The following is a 23,575-nucleotide window of genomic DNA, read 5'->3' as shown; positions in this document are numbered from 1 at the left end:
TAAAAGATAAAAATATAATTTGTCTATTTTACTTCTAACATAACCATCTTGAAAAAAGATGCAGAAAAAGAAGCATTTGGTGCTTTGGCCAAAGTGTCATAATCTGATCACCTTCATCAGTGGGGAAGATTGGGAATCAGGTCTGTCCAGTTGATCCTTTGCCAGAGAACACATCAGCACTTTGAGCTGATGACTGCACTTCATGGTCTAACTTCACATTTTATTAAACTATAAAATGTAATTCAATATGACTGAGGTAATGAGGCTTAATGTGTTGGCTTGGTACACGTTAAAAGACGCAAATCGCTGGCAACCACAGTTCCACGTTTAACCCACCATCCCAGCCAGCGCTACCTGCCTTTGAAACCTTTTTGTTCTCCTTTAAATTTTGAGATAGTAATTTTGTTTCTTTAGTCACATCATAAATTTCCAACTCTATATTTGCTAGAACAATTTATAATTAGAAAAATAGCCAACTATTCTTCCATAGTCAGTCCTTTTTTCTCTTTTCTCTTTGTCAAATATCTTGGTAGTTAAGAACAGAGTCTCAGGCACCCTGTCACCAGAGTTTAAATTCTGGCCTTGCCATTTGTAGTTGTGTGACCTTGGGCAAGTCAGTTATCTTTTATGTGAGCCTTATTTTCCTCAACTGTAAAATGTTCTCATTGGATTAAATGAATTAAAATATGTAGAATACTTAGAACAACACTTGGAATTTGGTATGTGCTTAATAAATGTTAGCTCTTATTAAATATTAATTTCTTAGATGTTTTGGTAACAGTCTCTGGGACAATCCTGTTTAGGGGACCAGGCCCCTAAACAAATGCAACCTCACTTCTAAGTAAGTGGAAACCTGTAGGCTTTACATAAGCTGACTGACAGAAGTAAATTATAATAGAGGAGCTTAAATTTAGCTTCCAACATTATTTTTTGTTAGACGGTAAAAATGGAAAATCTTCTAGCATTATTTGTTAATTATTCATGGGTGACATGCTCAACAGACGAGCCTGTAGAGAGCTGACCTGAATGGTTCCCCTATGGTTGGGCTTGCTGAGACCTGCCTGCCTATGGAATTGCTGCTCCTTCCGGGACTGGACACAATGGACACAATGGGGCCTTATTTCCTTGGGGCCCTGTAGGCTGTCAAAAGAGCTCCACCCACCACTTCTGCAGGATCAGCTGCCTCATGAGGCTCTGTGGGTGAAGACTCAGCCACGCAGAAAAAAGAACTCTGGGAAGACTGTTTCATTAAACTGATATATCATTATGAATTCATTCAGATAAATATTAACTATTTAGTTGCCAGCCACTGTGTTAGATTTTTAAGTTCAGTGACAGTAAGATGGATAGTTTTTCAATGATACATGAAAGTCCCTCATTAAAAAGTTTATTTATTCTCTAGCTTTATTGAGATTATAATTGATATATAACACTGTGTAAGTTTAAGGTGTACACAGGTTGATTTGATACACTTATATATTGCAAAATGATTACCACCATCGCATCACATAATTATCATTTCTTTTTTGTGATGGGAACATTGAAGATCTATTCTCTTAGCAACTTTCAAGTATGTAATATGGTATTATTAACTATAATCATCATGCCATACATTACATCCCCAGAACATATTCTAAAAAGAATTTTTAATTTAGAAAAAGAGGTAAGAGCTTTTCATATTTAATTTTCATACAAAAATCTTTTCTTTCAGCAAATTCATGGCCTGCTAATATACAAAGTTTTATATTATATCATATACTGTTACATTATATATAAAACTTCTACTGTTATGAAAAACAGTATCTCAATTGTGATTTACTTTGCATTCCTTGATTACTAGTGAGAGTAAATATTTTATTGTCCCTTTGTAATTCTTCTTTTGTGAATTTCTTAGTTTTTGGCCCTTTAATTTTTATTGGCATCTCTTTTTTTTTTTTTTTTTTCTTTTGGCTGCATTGGGTCTTTGTTGCTGCACGCGGGCTTTCTCTAGTTATGGCGAGAGGGGGCTACTCTTCATTGCAGTGCGCGGGCTTCTCTCTGCAGTGGCTTCTCTTGCTGTGGAGCACAGGCTCTAGATGAGCGGGCTTCAGTAGTTGTGGCACGCAGGCTCAGTAGTTGTGGCTCGTGGGCTCTAGAGCGCAGGCTCGGTAGTTGTGGCTCATGGGCTTAGTTGTTCCGTGACATGTAGGATCTTCCTGGACCAGGGATCAAACCCGTGTCCCCTGCATTGCCAGGTGGATTCTTAACCACTGTGCCACCAGGGAAGCCCGACATCTCTTTTTTTAACTAAAAAAATAACTTCATTGTATGTTACATGTTATAAATATGCCCTTTTTGTTTTCTTTTTGTCTTTCATTTATCCTAATGTTCTCATTTCACATGTACAGGCATACCTTGTTTTATTGGACTTTGCTTTATCGTGCTTCACAGATACTGCATTTTTTACAAATTGAAGGTTTGTGGCAACCCTGCATTGTCAGATGATGGTTAGCATTTGTTTTAGCACGAAAGTATTTTTTAATTAAGGTATGTACAATTTAAAAACAGAATGCTATTGCACAGAATGGACTACAGCATACTGTAAACATAAATTATATATACACTATGAAACCAAAAAATTCCTGTGACTCACTTTATCCTGATATCTGCTTTACTGCAGTGGTTTGGAACTGAGCTTGCAGTATCTCTGAGGTATGCCTTTATGTACAAACATAATTTTTATGTTGGCCAATCTATTTTTTTTCCTTCTTTGGCTTTACCTTGAATGTGAGGCTTTTAAAAACTTCCCTCTTCCAGTATATACTAGTATATAATAAACCAGTGTTTGTTATTTTTTTTTCCTTACTGTACTTTAAGGGTTTTTTTTGACATATGCTTTTAATCTATCTTTAATATATTTTGAGGTATGGTATGATGAACAGAAAATTATTATTTTTTTAATTAGCCAATCAACCTGATAGTATTTATTGAAGAATATAACATTACATGTTAATATTTTCAAAGATAATTTTGATGAGTTTAATTTTTGTTTCTTTTTTTAATTGTAGTCAATTTACAATGTTGTGTTAGTTCCAGGCATACAGCAAAGTGATTCAGTTATACATATATATGTATATTTTTCAGATTCTTTTCCCTTATAGGTTATTACAAAATATTGATTATAGTTCCCTGTGCTATACAGTAGGTTCTTGTTGGTTATCTATTTTATATATAGTAATGTGTTTATGTTAATCCCAAACAACTCCTAATTTTTCCCTTCCACCCACCTCCTTTCCCCTTTGGTAACTGTAAGTTTTCTATGTCTGTGGGTCTATTTTTGTCTGGTATATAAATTCATTTGTATTAATTTTTTTATGTTCCACATATAAGCAATATCATATGATATTTGCCTTTCTCTGTCTAGTTTAATTCACTTAGTATGATAATCTCTAGGTCCATCCATGTTGCTGTAAATGGCATTATTTCATTCTTTTTTATGACTAATACTCCATTGTATAAATATACCACATCTTCTTTAACCATTCATCTGTTGATGGACATTTAGGTTGTTTCCATGTCTTGGCTATTGTAAATAGTGCTGCAATGAACATTGGGATGCATGTATCTTTTCAAATTACAGTTTTCTCCAGATATATGCCTAGCAGTAGGATTGCAGGATCATATGTTAACTCTATTTTTAGTTTTTTAATGAACCTCTATACTGTTCTCTATAGTAGCTGTACCAGTTTACATTCCCACCAACAGTGTAGGAGGGTCACTTTTTCTCCACACCCTCTCCAGCATTTATTGTTTGTAGATTTTTTCGATGATGGCCATTCTGACTGGTGTGAGGTGACACCTCATTGTAGTTTTGATTTGCATTTCTCTAAAAATTAGCGATGTTGAGCATTTTTTTAATGTGCCTTTTGACCATCTGTATGTCTTCTTTGGAGAAATGTCTATTTAGATCTTCTGCCTATTTTTGGATTGGGTTGTTCGTTTTTTTGATATTGAGCTGTATTGGCTGTTTATATATTTGGAGATTAATCCCTTGTTGGTTGCATCATTTGCAAATATTTTCTCCCATTCTGTATGTTGTCTTTATGTTGATTTATGGTTTCCTTTGCTGTGCAAAAGCTTTTAAGCTTAATTAAGTCCCATTTGTTTATTTTTGTTTTTATTTACATTACTCAAAAGATATTGCTGCGATTTATGTCAAAGAGTGTTCTGCCTGTGTTTTCCTCTAGTTTTATGATATCTGGTCTTACATTTAGGTCTTTAATCCATTTTGAGTTTATTTTTGTGTATGGTGTTAGGGAATGTTCAAATTTCATTCTTTTACATGCAGCTGTCCAGTTTTCCCAGCACCACTTATTGAAGAGACTGTTTTTCCTCCATTGTATATTCTTGCCTGCTTTGTCATAGATTAATTGACCATAGTTGTGTGGGTTTATCTCTGGGCTTTCTATCCTGTTCCATTGATCTTTATTTCTGTTTTTGTGTCAGGACTGTACTCTTTTAATGACTGTAGCTTTGTAATATAGTCTGAAGTCAGGGAGCCTGATTCCTCCAGCTCTGTTTTTCTTTCTCAAGATTGCTTTGGCTATTCAGGGTCTTTTGTGTTTCTATACAAATTTAAAAATTTTTTGTTCCAATACTGTGAAAAATGCCATTGGTAGTTTGATAGGGATTGCATTGAATCTATAGATTGCCTTGGGTAGTATAGTCATTTTGTCAATACTGATTCTTCCAATATAAGAACATGGTGTATCTCTCCATCTGTTTGTATCATCTTTGATTTCTTTCATCAGTGTCTTTCTTATAGTTTTTAGAGTACAGTTCTTTTGCCTCCTTAGGTACATTTATTCCTAGATATTTTCTTCTTTTTGATGTGATGGTAAGTGGGATTATTTCCTTAATTTCTCTTCCTGATCTTTCATTGTTAGTGCAACCGATTTCTGTGTATTAATTTTGTATCCTGAAACTTTACCAAATTCATTAATAATCTCCAGTAGTTTTCTGGTAGCATCTTTAGGATTTTCTATGTATAGTATCATGTTATCTGCAAACAGTGACAGTTTCACTTCTTCTTTTCGAATTTGGATCCCTTTAACTTTTATTTTTTCTTCTCTGATTGCTGTGGCTAGGACTTCCAAAACTATGTTGTATAAAAGTGGTAAGAGTGGGCATCCTTGTCTTGTTCCTGATCTTAGAGGAAATGCTTTCAGCTTTTCACCGTTGAGTATGTTAGCTGTAGGTTTGTCATATATGGCCTTTATTATGTTGAGGTACATCCCCTCTATGCCCACTTTCTAGAGAGTTCTTCCCATATATGGATGTTGAATTTTATCAAAAGATTTTCCTGCATCTGTTGAGATGATCATATGGTTTTTATTCTTCAGTTTGTTAATGTGGTATATCACACTGATTGATTTGTGGATATTTGAAAATTCCTTGCATCCCTGGGATAAATCCCACTTGATCATGGTGTATAATCCTTTTAATGTATTGTTGGATTTGGTTTGCTAATATTTTGTTGAGGACTTTTGCATCTATGTTCATCAGTGATATTGGTCTGTAATTTTCCTTTTTTGTGGTATATTTGTCTGGTTTTGGTATCAGGGTGATGATGGTTTCATAGAATGAATTTGGAAGTGTTCCTTCCTCTGCAATTTTTGGTAATAGTTTCAGAAAGATAGGTGTTAAATCTTCTCTAAATGTTTGGTAGAATTCACCTATGAAGCCATCTGGTCCTGGACTTTTGTTTGTTGGGTGTTTTTAAATCACACATTCAATTTCAGTACTTGTAATTAGTCTGTTCATATTTTCTAAAGGCAAGAAATCATCCACACACAAATATGACATCTAAACAATAATCATAAGAGGAGGAGAGTAAGGGTATTTGAAATGTATTTGAAATTAAGTAAGCATCAACTTAAAACAATTACCTGTCTATATAAACTGCCATATCAAAATGTCATGGTAACTGCAAACCAAATATCTCTATAAATATTCACAAAAAAAGAAAAAAGAATCTAAACATAACACTAAAGATAGTCATCAAATTACATGAGAAGAGAACAAAAGAAAAAAAAAGGGAAAAAAAACCTACAAAAACAAATCTAAAACAATTAACAAAATGGCAATAAGAACATATATATTCATAATTACCTTAAATGTAAACAGATTAAATGCTCCAACCAAAATACAGAGACTGACTGAATGGATACCAAAACAAGACCTGTATATATGCTGTTTACAGGAGACCCACTTCTGATCTAGAGACACATACAGACTGAAAGTAAGGGGATGCAGCAAGGTATTCCATGAACATGGAAATCAAAAGAAAGCTGGAATAACAATACTCATATCAGACAAAATAGACTTTAAAATAAAGACTATTACAAGAGACAAAGAAGGACACTATATAATGATCAAGGGATCAATCCAAGAATAAGATAGAACAATTGTAAATATATATGCACCCAACATAGGAGCACCTCAATACATAAGGCAAATGTTAACAGACATAAAGGAGAAATTGACAGTAACACAATAATAGTGGGGGACTTTAACACTCCTCTTACATCAATGGACAGATCATCCAGACAGAAAATCAATAAGGAAATGCAGGCCTTAAATGACACTTTAGATCACATGGACTTAATTGCTATTTATAGAGCATTCCATCTGAAAGCAGCAGAATACACATTCTTTTCAAGTGCATATGGAACATTCTCCAGGATAGATCTCATGCTGTGCCACAAAGCAAGCCTTGGTAAATTTAAGAAAATTGAAATCAGGACTTCCCTGGGGGTCCAGTGGTTAAGACTTTGCCTTCCAATGCAGGGGGTGTGGGTTCAATCCCTGTCGGGGAGCTAAGATCCCACATGCCTTGCGGCCAAAAAACCAAAATGTAAAACAGAAGCAATATTGTAACAAATTCAATAAAGACTTAAAAAAAATTAAATAAAATTTTTTAAAAGAGAAAAGAAAATTGAAATCATATCAAACATATTTTCCAACCACAACACTATGAGATTAGAAATCAACCCAAGAAAATAACTGTAAAAAACACAAACATGTGGAGGCTAAACAGTATGCTACTAAACAACCAATGGATCACTGAAGAAATCAAAGAGGAAATCAAAAAATACCTAGAGACAAATTAACAAGAAAACACAACAATCCAAAACCTATGGGACACAGCAAAAGCAGTTCTAAGAGGGAAGTTTATAGCGATACAAGCTTACCTCAGGAAACAAGGAAAATCTCAAGTAAACAACGTAATATTATACCTAAATCAACTAGAGAAAAAAGAACAAAACCCACAGTTAGTAGAAGGAAAGAAATCATAAAGATCAGAGCAGAAATAAATAAAATAAAGACTAAGGAAACAATTGAAAAGATCAATGAAACTAAAAGCTTGTTCTTTGAAAAGATAAACAAAATTGATAAACCTTTAGCCAAACTCATCAAGAATAAAAGGGAGACGGTTCAAATCAACATAATTAGAAATGAAAAAGTTACAACCAACACCACAGAAATACAAAGGACCATAATAAGAGACTACTACAGGCAACTATATGCCAATAAAATGGACAACCTAAAAGAAATGGACAAATTCTTAGAAAGGTACAATCTCCCAAGATTGAACCAGGAAGAGCTAGAACTAGAACTAGAAGTAGAACTAGAACTAGACAAGCTTAAAATTTTAAATAACACTTTTCTTATTTTAAAAGTAACATATGGCCATGTCAGAAAGACTTTGAAAAAACAGGAGAAGTAGAAAATTATAATTATTATAAATTACATAAGCTATAAGTAATGATTTCGCTTTTTAAATAAGAATAATCTGATAGTTATATTTGAATTGCATAGAAAGAAAAGAAATTGAGTTGAAATTTTAAAAGCTGCTAAACTTCAGCCAAAAGTTTTCTAAAGCTAGAGCAAAACTAGAGCTGTTGGTTCCTAAAAATTCATTATAAATTAAAAAGAGGTTATGAAATCTTTAAGATATTGAGGTTATTTTTTTAAGCTACATGTTTCTTACATGGGAATAAGTTTAAATTTTCCAGAAGATAAAATTTAGTCAGTTGTTTCTAAAAAATATTCACAAGTAAAAATCCGAAAATATCCTTTATGTAAGCCCTTTTATTTTTATAAAAGAAAAACAAATTTTAAGATGCAAACATATTTTTGAATGTTTTTCCATAAATGATTAAAAGGGAAAGACTGTTCTGTGAACAAATATTCTATCAAAGTGACAACTCACTTTCAGGAAAAGTGCAAATTCATCACAAGAAAATAATTTTAGCTGTTTTGCTATTGGCCCAAGTACATTACCTATGAATTCTGAGTGACATTGGTCATCTCCTCACGCCTGAATTACTCAGCCTGCGGGGGTGTAGCTTAGTGTTTCAGACAGTACTTTTCCTTGGGCATCATTTGCTAAATGTCATGCTGTGTTTGGGTGATGATTTTTTTGTGTGTATTTCTTCTAATTGCCTTTCTTTGTTCTTATTTATCAGAAGAGATATATGTCTTTACTTTATCAATACTCTATTGTACTTCTAAATTGTATAAGTGTGTAGTGACACTTGTTTTCTTATTGAAGGTATTCTTCCTGTAGTCTTGTTTGCTCTAATATGTATCAACTTCTGTCAGCTGGCTGCCTAGCTGTCATAGTAGGATTTCTTGCATTCACTTCTTCATTGCACTGTGTGGTATATCTTATATTCTGAGTGTTTGTCTTTCTTCTATCATGTTTTACAACAGTTTCATTGAGACATAATTCACATATCATACAATTCACCCATTCAATGATGTTTATTATGGTCACATAGTTGTGCAACCATCACCACAATCACTTTTAGAAGATTTTCATCACCACAAAAGAAACTTCATACCCATTAGTAGTCATTCCCCATTTCTCCCCCCACCAACCCCAGCCCTAGGTAACCACTAATCTATTTTCTGTCTCTATATATTTGCTTATTTTGGATATTTGATTTGAATAGAACCATACACTTTGTGACTTTTTGCATCTGGTATCTTTCACTTGACAATGTTTTCAAGGTTCATCCATGTTGTAGCATGTATCAATACTTCACAATTTTTTATTGCCAAATAATATCCTATTATATGGATATACCACATTTTATTTATCCACTCATTGGTTGATAGAAATTTGAGTTGTTTCCACTTTTTTGGCTATTATGGATAATGTTGCTATGAACATTCATGTACAAGCTTTTGTGGGAACATATATTTTCATTTTTCTTGGATATATACCTAGGAGTAGGATTGTTGGAGCATATGGTAAGTCTGGGTAAATCTATGTTTAATCTTTAAGGAACTGTCACTGTTTTGCAAAGTGGCTATATCATTTAAAAATCCCACCAGCACTGTATAAGATTTCCAGTTTCTCCACATCCTCATCAAAACCTATTATCTATCTTTTTTATTATAGCCATCCCAGTAGGTACACAGTGGTATTACATTGTTATTTTGATTTGCATTTTCCTGGTGGCTAATCTTTTATTACTGTTTAATTTTGCTAAAGTATATCCAAAAGTAATTTTTTTTAAGAAAAATACTTGTATGGGCCAAAATGCCCTTTTATGGGGTGGGGTCATATTTTGCATTTTATTCTAATCTAATTCATGTATTTAAGGCACTTGAGACATGTCTTCTTAATTACTTAACACCCTCCCTGTGGAATAAATATTTTCAAATTCACTTTTATTTGCTCTTTTTGTTTTTCTGTAGACTTGTAGTCACATAGGAAATGTTTCATGTTTTCACAGGAAAAGCATAGAGTGCATAAAAGTGGCATTAGAACATTATAAATTTCTTTTTTTAATTTCTATTTGCGTTTTTGGGCCAAGATGAAGACACACTTACTAAAAGGTGACTGGCAATTGAAAAAACAAAAATGTGTGGGTCCTGGAGTATTCTAGAAGCTCAAGAAAAGAGACCCCCCCCCCTAAAAAAAGCCTAGTGTTTGCCTCTTACATAACAATTTCTATTTCTAGAAGCTATATAAAAAAGATAGAACTTCATAATTGAACAGTAATTTAAATACGTTATTGACCAAGATTTCTCCTATTTGTAGTGGTTGAGGCATGGGAATTTCTAAAGTGGTCAGTTTATTGGGGCTGCTGCCTATGGTCAAAGTCTGATTGTACATGTCTAGGTATCACATATGATCCTGGGTTGCACAAAGACACGTACATGCTAGAGCAGGAAAAACGAAAAAAGCTTCTGATCTAGGCTTCCCCCCTTATTTATAGATGCAGAAATCAAGGTCTAGAAAGATTCAAGTCTCAAAGCTTGTTTGTAGAAAGAGGAGGCTCGAATGCAGGTCCCCTGACTCTTCAACCACTGCTCTTTGAACTAGCCAGTGTTTAAGGTAGTGAAACACTTCCCATTTAATATACCTACACACAAACATCCACTCAGCTTCACAAAAATCTCCCTTGAAATGCTGAGGCCCATTCATTGACTCCAAGTTAAAACATCCTCTTCATCAGAACAATGTAAGATTTAAATGTCACTTGATGTTGCTTTGTTATCTCATTTTTGCTTCTAGTTATGCATATTTAAAAACCTATCTCAACCGAGAATATTTTGGTTTTTGTTCCTCTATATGATGCAAACATTTAGTTTTTTTCCATTGCATTCTCCTGGGGACAACCACCATTACCTGTTATTTCCCAGTTAATACATCTTTGTTGAGGACTTATTCTCTGCCTAGAACCCTGGCAAGCACTCTCCTGGGTGGATGCTCTCTGGGGAGTGTTGACAGGCAAAAAAAAGGTCTTCACCCTTTGTGCCCATCACCATGTTTTGCCCTCTGTCTTCTTTATTTTTCAATATTATTCCTTCATGACCCCTGAACCACCAGTGAAACTATTCACTACTGCCCAAGTATCCATGTCTATTTTTCCCTCAACCATTTCTCTTTCCACACAAAGTGGATGACCAGATGCATTGCCCCAAACTCTGCCCACTAGCAGGATTTTTCCTCACTGTCCTTTCCCTGGATCATTCCTGAGTAAGACTGTAGTACAATAACAGTCCATTTTCATCTGTGCCCACATTTGAACTGACTCATCTATGAATAATCTCAGTCTTTTTCTTCCTCCTTCAGCTGGTCTGAAGGACTCCCATGTGGTCAGATATGTGAGCTGAGAGAGAGAAGCCAGTTAAATAGTGGTTGATGACATGGCAATCTTGACCAGTTGATTGTGCAGCTTACTTGTGTCTGTGGCCTTGCTCATCTCTGATCCTAGATGTACCATTTCCATCTTACGATTGCTTTTGAGACTGCATGATCTATGGCTTGGTAAACAAAACCTATCTATAATGGACAGCTGTGGCTTCATAGTCACTTCGTGATCTGGTTAGAAGCTCAGTCTTTACCAGGGCCCGGTAGCGTAGCAGGAGCTGTATTTTGAATGGTGTATGTGATTCTAGACTTCAGATGGCAGGGCCTTGCTCCAGAACCGTAATGGTCTACATTGTGATTTCCCTGTAAGGGCTGGCTATAAGCTCCACAGAATATTTCTTTTTGATACCAGTGCCTCTAGTACCGTAGCATCTGCTGGATTTTGTGGTCCAGGGTACAGGGATGATTATCCCATGGACTGCATTTGCTACTTTATTTTCCACTTAATGCTCTCAGCCTTAGTGTCACTTAGTAAATGGATTGGAGCAGTATTCCCAGCTGTGAAATATGCTGCCTCTAGAACCTGTGTTTCCTTCATAGTGACAGAAGAAGCAAGATGCAACAATCTGTCCCTTACTTTAGAGGAATGTCTAAGCATGCCCTGGACCTCTGGACACTTAAAAACCTCACTGATATAGAGGAAACTCAAATCTTTATAGAGTTTACCTCCCACCCTCAGGAACAAAGGTATTTTGCAATAGCCTTCAAGTCCAATTAACATGCCATGTATACAGTGAACCAATGTGATATTCTGTGGAATATCCAGATGGTTCTGGTCCCTTCATACCACACTATGACAGAGGGTTAGAGAATTGATGGAGCCCTGAGGCAAGATCTTAAATATTGTCGTTCCTGCATGAATGGGAATTGCTTCTGATCCTCCTTTGATAAGGTTGGAAAAGAAGTCATCTGCCCAATTATGTTCCTAAGGATATGTCGATCTGTTTGAGTAGAAATACCACATCCGACATAGCATCTACAGTTAGGGCTAATGCTTGGTTGAGTTAGTGGAAGTCCAGTATCATCAGTGGGGATCCATCTGCTTTTTGTAGGGGCCAGACTGGTAAATTCAATGGAGAAGCGAAGGTGACCACCCTCTAGGTCTTTAAGGGTAACACTAACCTCTGACAATCTACTCAGGATGCAAAAATCTTTTTGATTCACTCTCTTGGATAGAGGAAGGGGCAGTTTCATAAACTTCTACTTCGACTTACCCACTATAATAGCTATTTCACCACAGGCCAAGGAACCAATGTAGGGTTTCTGCCAACTTCTAAGCATGACCGTCCATGCTGAAGGGTCCACCAACTGGACCCTCTGAGCCAAACACAGGACATGATCCCATTTATTACCTGGCACTCAGATGCCACCGCTCTAACAGGGGCTATGATGATGCTTTAAGTCCTAGGCTAGCAACATTAACACAGAACATTTCCCAAGGAGTTCTCAAAATGTCTGGTTATCCCCTTTCCTTGGTATATTGTTACCCAAGGAAGTAGATGTTGTTCCATTCCAATTGGGAGACTCATTCCTGTACACTCTTGCTATGATGCTGCAGGGCCCTTTCTGATCAGAACATGGCTTCCCTTTCTGTCAGTGAGTTCCAATCTGAGATATAGACCCAAGTTTAGAAATTGATGTTGGTGAAGCAGACTGATTGGGGTTGAGTATTCAACCTTCTCTGAGCTCTACTATCCTGATAATTAAGTTCTGGGCCTGGTTCTCAGATTTTTCTGTCCTCAGTTATTAGAAATGAGTCTCTTTCTATGCTGCCAATAAGACCCTCTGACTTTCACATTTTGTCTTATGTTGGGGATTAATCTTCCTCAGCATTTTGCTGTCTTTATCCTAATACATCAATAGCACAAGAGCAGCCATCCAATTTCATAATCTTCATGATTTCTACTTCCCCCATACTTCTCAAACTCTCCTCAGATCTTGCACCAACCAGTGCACTCTTTTTAGCTGGTATCTCATTCCAGTTTGCCACTGGTAATAGCATTAATAACTGCACCAGTACTACCCACACACACTGGGGGCTCTGAGTCCTCAACCTGTCACTAGTGATGGGGTTCTCATTGGCAGCTGGCTGGCAAATAATCTAGTTCAAAAATTCCAGTTTAGAGGCTGCTTCCTAGGACCACTTTTGGTATCAACTCTCTTTTGTCAATTCCCCAGAAAATAGACTCTGAGATAAAGACTTGTATGCAAGAAGTTTGCAGGGGAAATGAGAGAAGTAAGACTGTGAGAAAGAGAAATTGAACTCCAATGTGGTTGCAATAGAGGCCTTAGCAGGTCTCTCTGGGATCTATGGCACTGTGATGATATGTCAGGGATTTCCCAAATTGAGGCTAGGAGGTCACCAGAACCAGTCACTGGATTCTGGCCGCCTCCAGGGAAGGTATGTTAACTTGGGTGAGTCAGGTCCCTTTGTCCACAAGCAAATACTGTATGGAGCTGAGACTCAGCTGCGAGCCATCAGCAGCCAACATTTCTGGCAACTGAGGAGATGAGTACCTTGGTCCTGAAGGGGGCATCAGAGTGGTACAGGACAGTATCCACTACATCGTGATCCAACTATAAAGATCCCAATGAATGCTACTGCAATTTTAGTCTTCTGTTGCTTTTTTTTTTTTTTACATCTTTATTGGAGTATAATTGCTTTACAATGGTGTGTTACTTTCTGCTTTATAACAAAGTGAATCAGTTATACATATACATATGTTCCCATATCTCTTCCCTCTTGCATCTCCCTCCCTCCCACCCTCCCTATCCCACCCCTCTAGGTGGTCACAAAGCACAGAGCTGATCTCCCTGTGCTATGCGGTTGCTTCCCACTAGCTAGCTATTTTACGTTTGGTAGTGTATATATGTCCATGCCACTCTCTCACTTTGTCACATCTTACCCTTCCCCCTCCCCATATCCGCAAGTCCATTCTCTAGTAGGTCTGTGTCTTTATTCCTGTCTTGCCACTAGGTTCTTCATGACCGTTTTTTTTTTTTTTCCCTTAGATTCCATATAGATGTTAGCATACTGTATTTGTTTTTCTCTTTCTGACTTACTTCACTCTGTATGACAGACTCTAACTCCATCCACCTCACTACAAATAACTCCATTTCATTTCTTTTTATGGCTGAGTAATATTCCATTGTATATATGTGCCACATCTTCTTTATCCATTCATCCGATGATGGACATTTAGCTTGCTTCCATGTCCTGGCTATTGTAAATAGAGCTGCAATGAACATTGTGGTACATGACTCTTTTTGAATTATGGTTTTCTCAGGGTATATGCCCAGGAGTGGGATTGCTGGGTCGTATGGTAGTTCTATTTTTAGTTTTTTAAGGAACCTCCATACTGTTCTCCATAGTGACCATATCAATTTACATTCCCACCAACAGTGCAAGAGTGTTCCCTTTTCTCCACACCCTCTCCAGCATTTATTGTTTCTAGATTTCTGACCGGTGTGAGATGATATCTCATTGTAGTTTTGATCTGCATTTCTCTAATGATTAATGATGTTGAGCATTCTTTCATGTGTCTGTTGGCAATCTGTATATCTTCTTTGGAGAAATGTCTATTTAGGTCTTCTGCCCATTTTTGGATTGGGTTCTTTGTTTTTTTGTTATTGAGCTGCATGAGCTGCTGGAGATTAATCCTTTGTCAGTTGCTTCATTTGCAAATATTTTCTCCCAAAAATTTTGTTGCTTTTTAAGATTACAAAATTTATTTTAAAAATCAGTGAAAGACAAAGAACTAGAAATCTAATGGAGCAAGAAAATATCCTGCTGGGACAATATAAGCAAAATCTTTGTTTAGGGATAGGTCACATTTCTTCTGCTTTATCTAAGAATTATCCCAGGCTTTTGAAAAGGGAAGCATGTGTTTGAAATATTAAATAAACTATCTGCAGGCTGTGAGGGTAAAGGCTACTAGAAAGTGCTAGAGATTTTTGGGGGTTTAATTGTGCACTCCTCTAGTTATTCTTCAGCAGAAGTTCCAGTTGTACTTGTCAAAGATATAAAGTTTCTTTGAATGATGAAATCTTCTTTTCCCTTCGCTTCTGCTTTCCCCTTCAGTTCTCCCTGCTCCATCAGCATTTATCTCTGTGTGAGTCTATTAAGATGCTTTCTAGGGTGGACACAGAAAAATTAAGAGCGTATCAAGAAACTATAAGGAATAAATAATAAACTTTAAATTTATTTATTTAAATAAATAAATAAACTTTATTTATTTATTTACTTATTTAAATTTATTTAATTTATTTTTTTAAATTTTTGGCTGCGTTGGGTCTTCGTTGCTGCGCGCGGGCTTTCTCTAGCTGCGGTGAGTGGGGGCTACTCTTCGTTGCGGTGCGTGGGCTTCTCGTTGCGGTGGCTTCTCGTTGCGGAGCACGGGCTCTAGGCGCGCAGGCTTCAGTAGTTGTGGCATGAGCTTTAAGTAGTTCCTTAAACAGATGATTAAAGAAGTCGAGAATTTAGATTTTACTAACATTTTCACACTGTACGGAAGTCCAGGGAACATGATATGCCAACCACAGGAGAAAGCCCTTTTGAACACTTAGTAACACACCTCTGGGTCTATCAACCAAAATGCTGGTTAGATGCTTCTTTTGCCAAATTCTTGAAGATTTGGGAGAAAAATCTGAATTGTATCTCCATGACTTTACGGTGGGAGAAAACCCTCTGAGACATTATATGAATGTAGAAACAAAGTCCTATAGATACATGTACGTTATGCTAATAAGAAAATACCTAGCTGTAGAACTGAGGAGGGTCATTTCTTTTACACACACACACACACACACACACACACACACACACACACACACATATTCTCCAGAATCAATTGAAAAGTTGACAGATCAACCACTGACAGCCAAAAAACTCTAAAATATGTTTAAAATCCTAAGAATAATTACTATTCTTAGCATAATGTAATGTCCTCAGCCTCCAACAGCATAGATCTCATTGTTAAGTACCTTGGCCTTTATTATGTGAAGAATACTCAAGGAAGCAAGAACCCAAGGATAGTAAATCAGGGGTTGTACACTGCCATTCCATCAATTAAGTCTGGTCCACTGATTTTTCTTTTGGTTTCTAGTATCTATTAATATTCTGAAAAATCAGAAACCTCAGCAACACTGAGCTTGCCTATGTGAAGCATGGCTTCACCATTTCCTTCCAGCCCTCTCCCACGTGCCCTTTTCACTCTATTGAGAGACTTGAATGCAGCCCTAAGAAAAAATATCAAAACAGCTAACAAGGCAATTAGTAAACACAGGTTGCAAGAAGTTAAGGATGAATTATGTTGTTGCTTACCTAACCCTAAGGATGTGACCAAGAGAAATAACTAAATAAAAACCTTGTTGTACAAGGCCTCTTATGTAAAGTCACTAATTTGATCAATTATCCATTACATGTGTTTAATAAATTAGACAATATGTTCACCTAAAGAAAGACAATGCCCTCTAGACACCCATGTTGTAGATGTTGTCATATAATGACATAAACAGCTGTAGAACAAGAAAAAAACATAATTAGTATTTTGTTCTAAGTAAAGAAAATAAAATAGACAGAACATTCATAAACAGTTACAAGTTCTTTCAAGTTATGATATTATTAGCTGTGGCGTATGAACCATAAATTCTAAGGGAACAGTCACTTGGTAATTGTATTCAGAACACTCTTATTAACTTAGACCAATTCCAGGAATGAGTAGTAGGAACAAGCACAATTAACATAAAACTAGAGAGCTGTACTTAGGAGGAGGAACTCGGAAAGCCCAGCTCTGTAGGGTGGTGAAGACTTTAGGGAATCCATGGCGTTAGAACATGCAAAGTAGTTGCTTTTGAAGGCCTTAGAACAGTTAAGCCACTGGTATCATGTGTTACAGAGGTAGCATCAGGTTCCTGGCAAGCTGGCCTGGAATGAAGGAAGCAATTACCTCATGACATTTGCCACACCATATGGCAGGTGGAGATATCTCAGGATGCCATCCAACGGCTCCTCCGCACAGGAACTCTTCTAGTGAGTGTCACTTGATACACAAAGCTTGTGAAGAGTTCAAATTCTCGTAGATGATTATATTATCCAGATAAAAAGGCAAGACTACAACCTGAGAACTTTGCAAGAGCCAAGCCAAGAAAGAAATGCTATGTATAGTGATAATGAACTAGAAGTTAGAGGCCCAACCAAAGCCATAGAAACTATGGGCAATGGATCAATATTTACTGATCTCAGACTGAAGTAGCTAAGGATGTGGGACGAGGTCAGATTGGTGCTTAATATTACTTCTGTCTCTATTATTATTTTCATCACATTAAGCATAATTATTCTTGATCATGAACTTATTATATGCCAGGCACTGTGCTTTCTGCTTTTCCTATTTTAGGATGTTTAATGAACATTTGCTGAATGAAAGGGCGAGTTAATTCTTCCAGCCATCCTGCAGGGATTACAGATGGGAAGTTAAGCATCTTGCTCAAGGTGTCACTGCAAATAGGCCAAAAAAAAAAAAAAAAAAGCTAGAAATCAAATCCAGATCTGCCTCATTACAAAACCCATGAATTCTATACTCATGGTTTGTGCTAGAAGCTGAAGAAAGATTGAAGTTATAAGTCACCAGTAACCACTCAAAGAGTAGTATTAATGTGCAATAAGAGAGAGAAAGAGAGTAGCTGAGCAGGCTCAACAGGAGAGTCTAAACAAGGGCTAGAGACCTGGAAGTGCAGGAGAGGGGGGTGCAGCCAGACAGAGGCTTAGTAAGATGGCTGTGCTGAACTTGGCTTAGGTGCTCACCCTCTGACTCTGGACATGAAGAATCTGCCTGTCAGTAGTCATGGTCTCTCATGGGTTCTGGCTTCACATCTCTAGCTACTGCTCTCCATAGGATGTTCTATTCTATGGTTGAGAAGGTTGGGGGAATGAATGAGAGGTCTGTGCAGTACAGCTGTGGTCCTAGGTGCAGGTCATCCTTGACTCTGAATGTCCAGGTTGTTGAGGTTCTCAAAGTCTGGGATTTTCATAAGGTTTTCTTTCACTTTATGCATAGAATGAGCTCACAGGAAGGAGTGGTCCAAGCTGCCAGCACTTTTAATCTCTGCTTCTATCCCTATGGACTTTCATCTGTAGCCAACTGTGGGACTTATGAGCTGGGGAGGTGGGGACTCATTTGGCATTATGTCTGTAATTCATCACCACTCTCTACCCCTTGCTTGAAGAATTTTCAAACAGCTCTTCCAAGAATAACCCAGCAAATATGTTTATTTTCCAGGAGTGGGGACCCTATCTGTCCCAGCCAGACAGCATTTTGTCTCACCCCATGCCAGTAGACATCACTGCAGAGTACATACATTATTATGTCAAGCAGCTAAGCCATTAGGTACAAGATTGGGTACAAGAGTTGATCTGCTACCAATACTGTTTTCCTAATGTCATCTAGTGTAGGACAAACGCAAGAAAAATTTGAAGCTAAGCCAGTGGACTTTGTTTGACAAATCCAGCTGATTCTCAATTATCCTGACTAATGAGGCACAGAAATTGCCTGAGAACAATGATGGATAAGTCTCAAGCTGTATTCAGCAAAGCACATCACCTATAGGAGGGTTATGAAAAAGCCACAAAAAGGGTATGTGTCCCTGGATATAAGTGGGACAACTAGACTGGGTTTTGAACTTATATTTCCAAGTCATACTAATATTAGCACTAAATTGCAGCAAAACAGATGGACTTAACTTCAGAAAACCAAGGAAAGCTTCCAGAGAGCCTAATTGAACAGATTGCTATAGCCATATAAATAGGTCAAGTAGGACCTCATGCATGTTCCAGGGAAAACTCTGAGATTGTGTGTGCGTGTGTGTGTGTGTGTATGTGTGTGTATAGTCAACTAAGCAGAAACTGATAGAAACCATTTTTGCTGGAGGATGTATTGCTGTGCCATGGATATGACTGTGTATCAAGATCCTTCTAATACTTGCAGTAACTAACTCTTTGGGAAGAGATCTAAGTTACCCTCAACAATCCCGAATTCCATACAAGTATTGCTAGGGTTATAGAGAAACTCTGTGTTTTGACTCTAGAATACCAGCAAAGGAAAAGGCAACATGTTAAAACAATTCTCTATTAAATTCCAAGCATGGGAGCATTTCACCTACTTCATCATGGAAATCTGTTTCAATTATTACTAACAAAACCAAGTGTCTTCTATTAGTTAAGTCGTTCCAAAGGAACATACATTTTTTCCAATTACCATGGCTTCCTCCCCTCTTGTAACCTACTGTAATTTTTTCCACAAGGGTTATTAAGTAATTTTGTTTGTTTAAAGCTGCCCAGAAAGTGTCCCTTCCAAATATTGTTCTTTTAAATTTTTATTCAGAGTAGAGTGTGTTGAATGATGCCTCATTGTTAGATCAACCTTCTTAATCCCATTAAATAATGCAATCATAGTGGGTGGGTGGGGTGGTGGGGGAATGCAGGGGGGCAGACATATGAAAAAGGTATCCACATCCTCATAGTGGAAGTGGATCATTATGGCCTCTCCCAAAGAGGGAATCACAGGCTGATTTTTGCCTTGGCATTGCCTGAAAGTGACCCTTGATGGGCATCTGGGCCCTGTTGCCTCTCACAAAGTATTTGTCTCTGGACTTCAGACCCATCTCACTCATGTCACCATCCACGCCTTTGCCTCTACTTCAGCTTCCAGGGAAGCTCAGGCTGGTCCAAGTCCCATTTCAGAGCTTTAATACTTAACCTTTTAGGAGCCATAGAATGAACTCCTTTACTGGGCAGGGCATGCTGGCCCAAAGCCCCAACCAAGTAACTCATTGTTTAGTTCCTCCCCTCCTGCCAAGCCTTCCATTTTCCTTATTTTACCTTCTTCTAAACTTGGTCTTGCAATACGAATGTGGGTGTGCTGGAAATCCAGTCGAAGGAGACTTCAAAAAGGTTACGTGCAATTGAGTAGTGTAATTTGTCTAGTCTCTGCTTATCATTTACTGTGGCTTTCTAGGGGTCAAAGTAGTCAAGCATTTGGGGACTTGGCTGTTGAGGACAATAATTATAGAAGGTTTGACCTTAGAACTTGGGAGGTGGGGTGGGAAGAAAGATGTGTCTTTATTCTTAATGATGAGTAATTATTATTTAGTACACAATGAACAACTGGCCTAGTTTAGCCTTTTCTCTGGGTTCTCAAACTGTAAGTTATTTTTAAATTATAGGTTATAGCCCATTATTGTCTCATGAAATAAACTTATTGAATCATGACCAGAGTTTTTTAAATAATAGAATGTATCAATAGTAAGGGTGTGTTCTTTTACATACATATGTAGGAAATGAGTGTGTACTGGATCAAAATGTAAAATACATTTCCTACCATAGATTGAGTTAAAAAAAAAAAAAAGAGCCAAGGTTCTACATCAATACTCACATATTCAGAGATCCCCAAGGATCAGGCAGATAACACACATTTTTGCTTAGGCCAATACCAGTCAGAATAAGGCTGTGAGCACAGTAGATTACTAGAGAGCTCATGCCCCATCTAAAGGTATGAATGATTCAGTATTTTAAAATGCAAAATCCACTGTGCAGACATAATTCACTTGGGAAGAAGCCAATAAGCATGTTGTCCAATTATAAGACGCAGTTGGCCTCTGGAATGGGAAAAAGGTAAAAGTAGAAATAGAAAATGGAAGTTTGTGGCTGCTGAGAATAGTCTGAACATGACTCCTGATAGGTCTTAGGGTATTACAGAAGCAAGGAAAGATGAGGGAAAAGCATGATCTCTGTGTGACCATTTTTCCTTGGCCTTAGAAGAAGAGTATGATGGTAGAAATAAGTTTGAGTCTTAATTCCAATACTTCTTCATTTTCTATGTGATTTTGGACAAGTTACTTAAATGATCTGACACTCAGTTTCTTCCTTTGCAATATGGGAATATTAATACCTATTTTATAGTGAAGATTACAGATAACGTATTATAAATATGCAGCATTAGCATGAACCATAGTGTTAAGTGGGCACTTTAATTATCATTCTGTGATCTCCACAAGAGTAACATAATTTCAGCTAATTTTAGTGATTAACTAAATAAATTCAGAAAGGGAATTACAAAAGATTTTATTTCACTCTGGTTTTTGACAAATCCTTTGAATATTTTAATCAATCACATAGTGGGAAGATATGTACTGGTTTGGGAGGGCTATTTGACAATATCTATCAAAAATATTTCTAAAAATCTCATATAAAGCCTCAAAAAATTTAAAAGGATTGAAATTATACAAAGTATTCTCCCCAACCACAGTAGAATGAAAGTAGAAATCAAAACACAGAAAGGAATGTGGGAAATTCATGACGATGTGAAAATTAAACAACATATTCCTAAATAACAAATTAATCATGAAGAAATCAGAAATATTGATAGAAAATAGACTGAAAAGAATGAAAATGAAGACACAAAACAAAAATTTATAAAATGCTGTTAAAAAAATACTTAGAGGGGCCATAAAAGGGGAAATCGACAGCAACACGATCATAGTAGGGGACTTTAACACCCCACTTTCACCAATGGACAGATCATCCAAAATGAAAATAAATAAGGAAACACAAGCATTAAATGATACATTAAACAAGATGGACTTAATTGATATTTAGAGGACATTCCACCCAAAGGCAACAGAATACACATTTTTCTCAAGTGCTCATGGAACATTCTCCAGGATAGATCATATCTTGGGTCACAAATCAAGCCTTGGTAAATTTAAGAAAATTGAAATCGTATCAAGTATCTTTTCTGACCACAATGCTATGAGACTAGATATCAATTACAGGAAAAGATCTGTAAAAAATACAAACACAGGGAGGCTACACAATACACTACTTAATAACGAAGTGATCACTGAAGAAATCAAAGGGGAAATCAAAAAATACCTAGAAACAAATGACAATGGAGACACGACGACGCAAAACCTATGGGATGCAGCAAAAGCAGTTCTAAGAGTGAAGTTTATAGCAATACAAGCCTACCTCAAGAAACAGGAAACATCCCGAATAAACAACCTAACCTTGCACCTAAAGCAATTAGAGAAAGAAGAACAAAAAACCCCCAAAGCTAGCAGAAGGAAATAAATCATAAAGATCAGATCAGAAATAAATGAAAAAGAAATGAAGGAAACAATAGCAAAGATCAATAAAACTAAAAGCTGGTTCTTTGAGAAGATAAACAAAATTGATAAACCATTAGCCAGACTCATCAAGAGAAAAAGGGAGAAGACTCAAATCAATAGAATTAGAAATGAAAAAGGAGAAGTAACCACTGACACTGCAGAAATACAAACGATCATGAGAGATTACTACAAGCAACTCTATGAAAATAAAATGGACAACCTGGAAGAAATGGACAGATTCTTAGAAATGCACAACCTGCCAAGGCTGAACCAGGAAGAAATAGAAAATATGAACAGACTAATCACAAGCACTGAAATTGAAACTGTGATTAAAAATCTTCCAACAAACAAAAGCCCAGGAGCAGATGGCTTCACAGGCGAATTCTATCAAACATTTAGAGAAGAGCTAACACCTATCCTTCTCAAACTCTTCCAAAATATTGCAGAGGGAGGAACACTCCCAAACTCATTCTATGAGGCCACCATCACCCTGATACCGAAACCAGACAAAGATGTCACAAAGAAAGAAAACTACAGGCCAATATCACTGATGAACATAGATGCAAAAATCCTCAACAAAATACTAGCAAACAGAATCCAACAGCACATTAAAAGGATCATACAACATGATCAAGTGGGGTTTATTCCAGGAATGCAAGGATTCTTCAATATACGCAAATCAATCAACGTGATACATCTCATTAACAAACTGAAGGAGAAAAACCATATGATCATCTCAATAGATGCAGAGAAAGCTTTCGACAAAATTCAACACCCATTTATGATAAAAGCCCTGCAGAAAGTAGGCATAGAGGGAACTTTCCTCAACATAATAAAGGCCATATATGACAAACCCACAGCCAACATTGTCCTCAATGGTGAAAAACTGAAACCATTTCCACTAAGATCAGGAGCAAGACAAGGTTGCCCACTCTCACCACTATTATTCAACATAGTTTTGGAAATGTTAGCCACAGCAATCAGAGAAGAAAAGGAAATACAAGGAATCCAAATCGGAAAAGAAGAAGTAAAGCTGTCACTGTTTGCAGATGACATGATACTATACATAGAGAATCCTAAAGATGCTACCAGAAAACTACTAGAGCTAATCAATGAATTTGGTAAAGTAGCAGGATACAAAATTAATGCACAGAAATCTCTTGCATTCCTATACACTAATGATGAAAAATCTGAAAGTGG

At 36.8% G+C, this 23,575-nt stretch overlaps 1 long non-coding RNA gene across 1 annotated transcript; it reads right to left on the bottom strand.

Moving 5' to 3' along the window:
* Positions 1–1,894: 1,894 nt before the first annotated feature.
* Positions 1,895–22,782, bottom strand: LOC309658624. The gene is made up of 2 exons (XR_014262331.1): positions 17,161–22,782; positions 1,895–15,661 (listed from the first exon to the last, which is right to left on the bottom strand). It is a non-coding gene; the product is annotated as an uncharacterized lncRNA (long non-coding RNA).
* Positions 22,783–23,575: the final 793 nt, after the last annotated feature.

Source organism: Balaenoptera physalus, assembly GCF_965194825.1.
Source record: "Balaenoptera physalus genome assembly, chromosome: 3".
Lineage (NCBI taxonomy): Eukaryota > Metazoa > Chordata > Mammalia > Artiodactyla > Balaenopteridae > Balaenoptera > Balaenoptera physalus.
The sequence above is the reverse complement of the archived record's forward strand: the minus strand, read 5'-3'. Positions and strand labels throughout refer to the sequence as shown.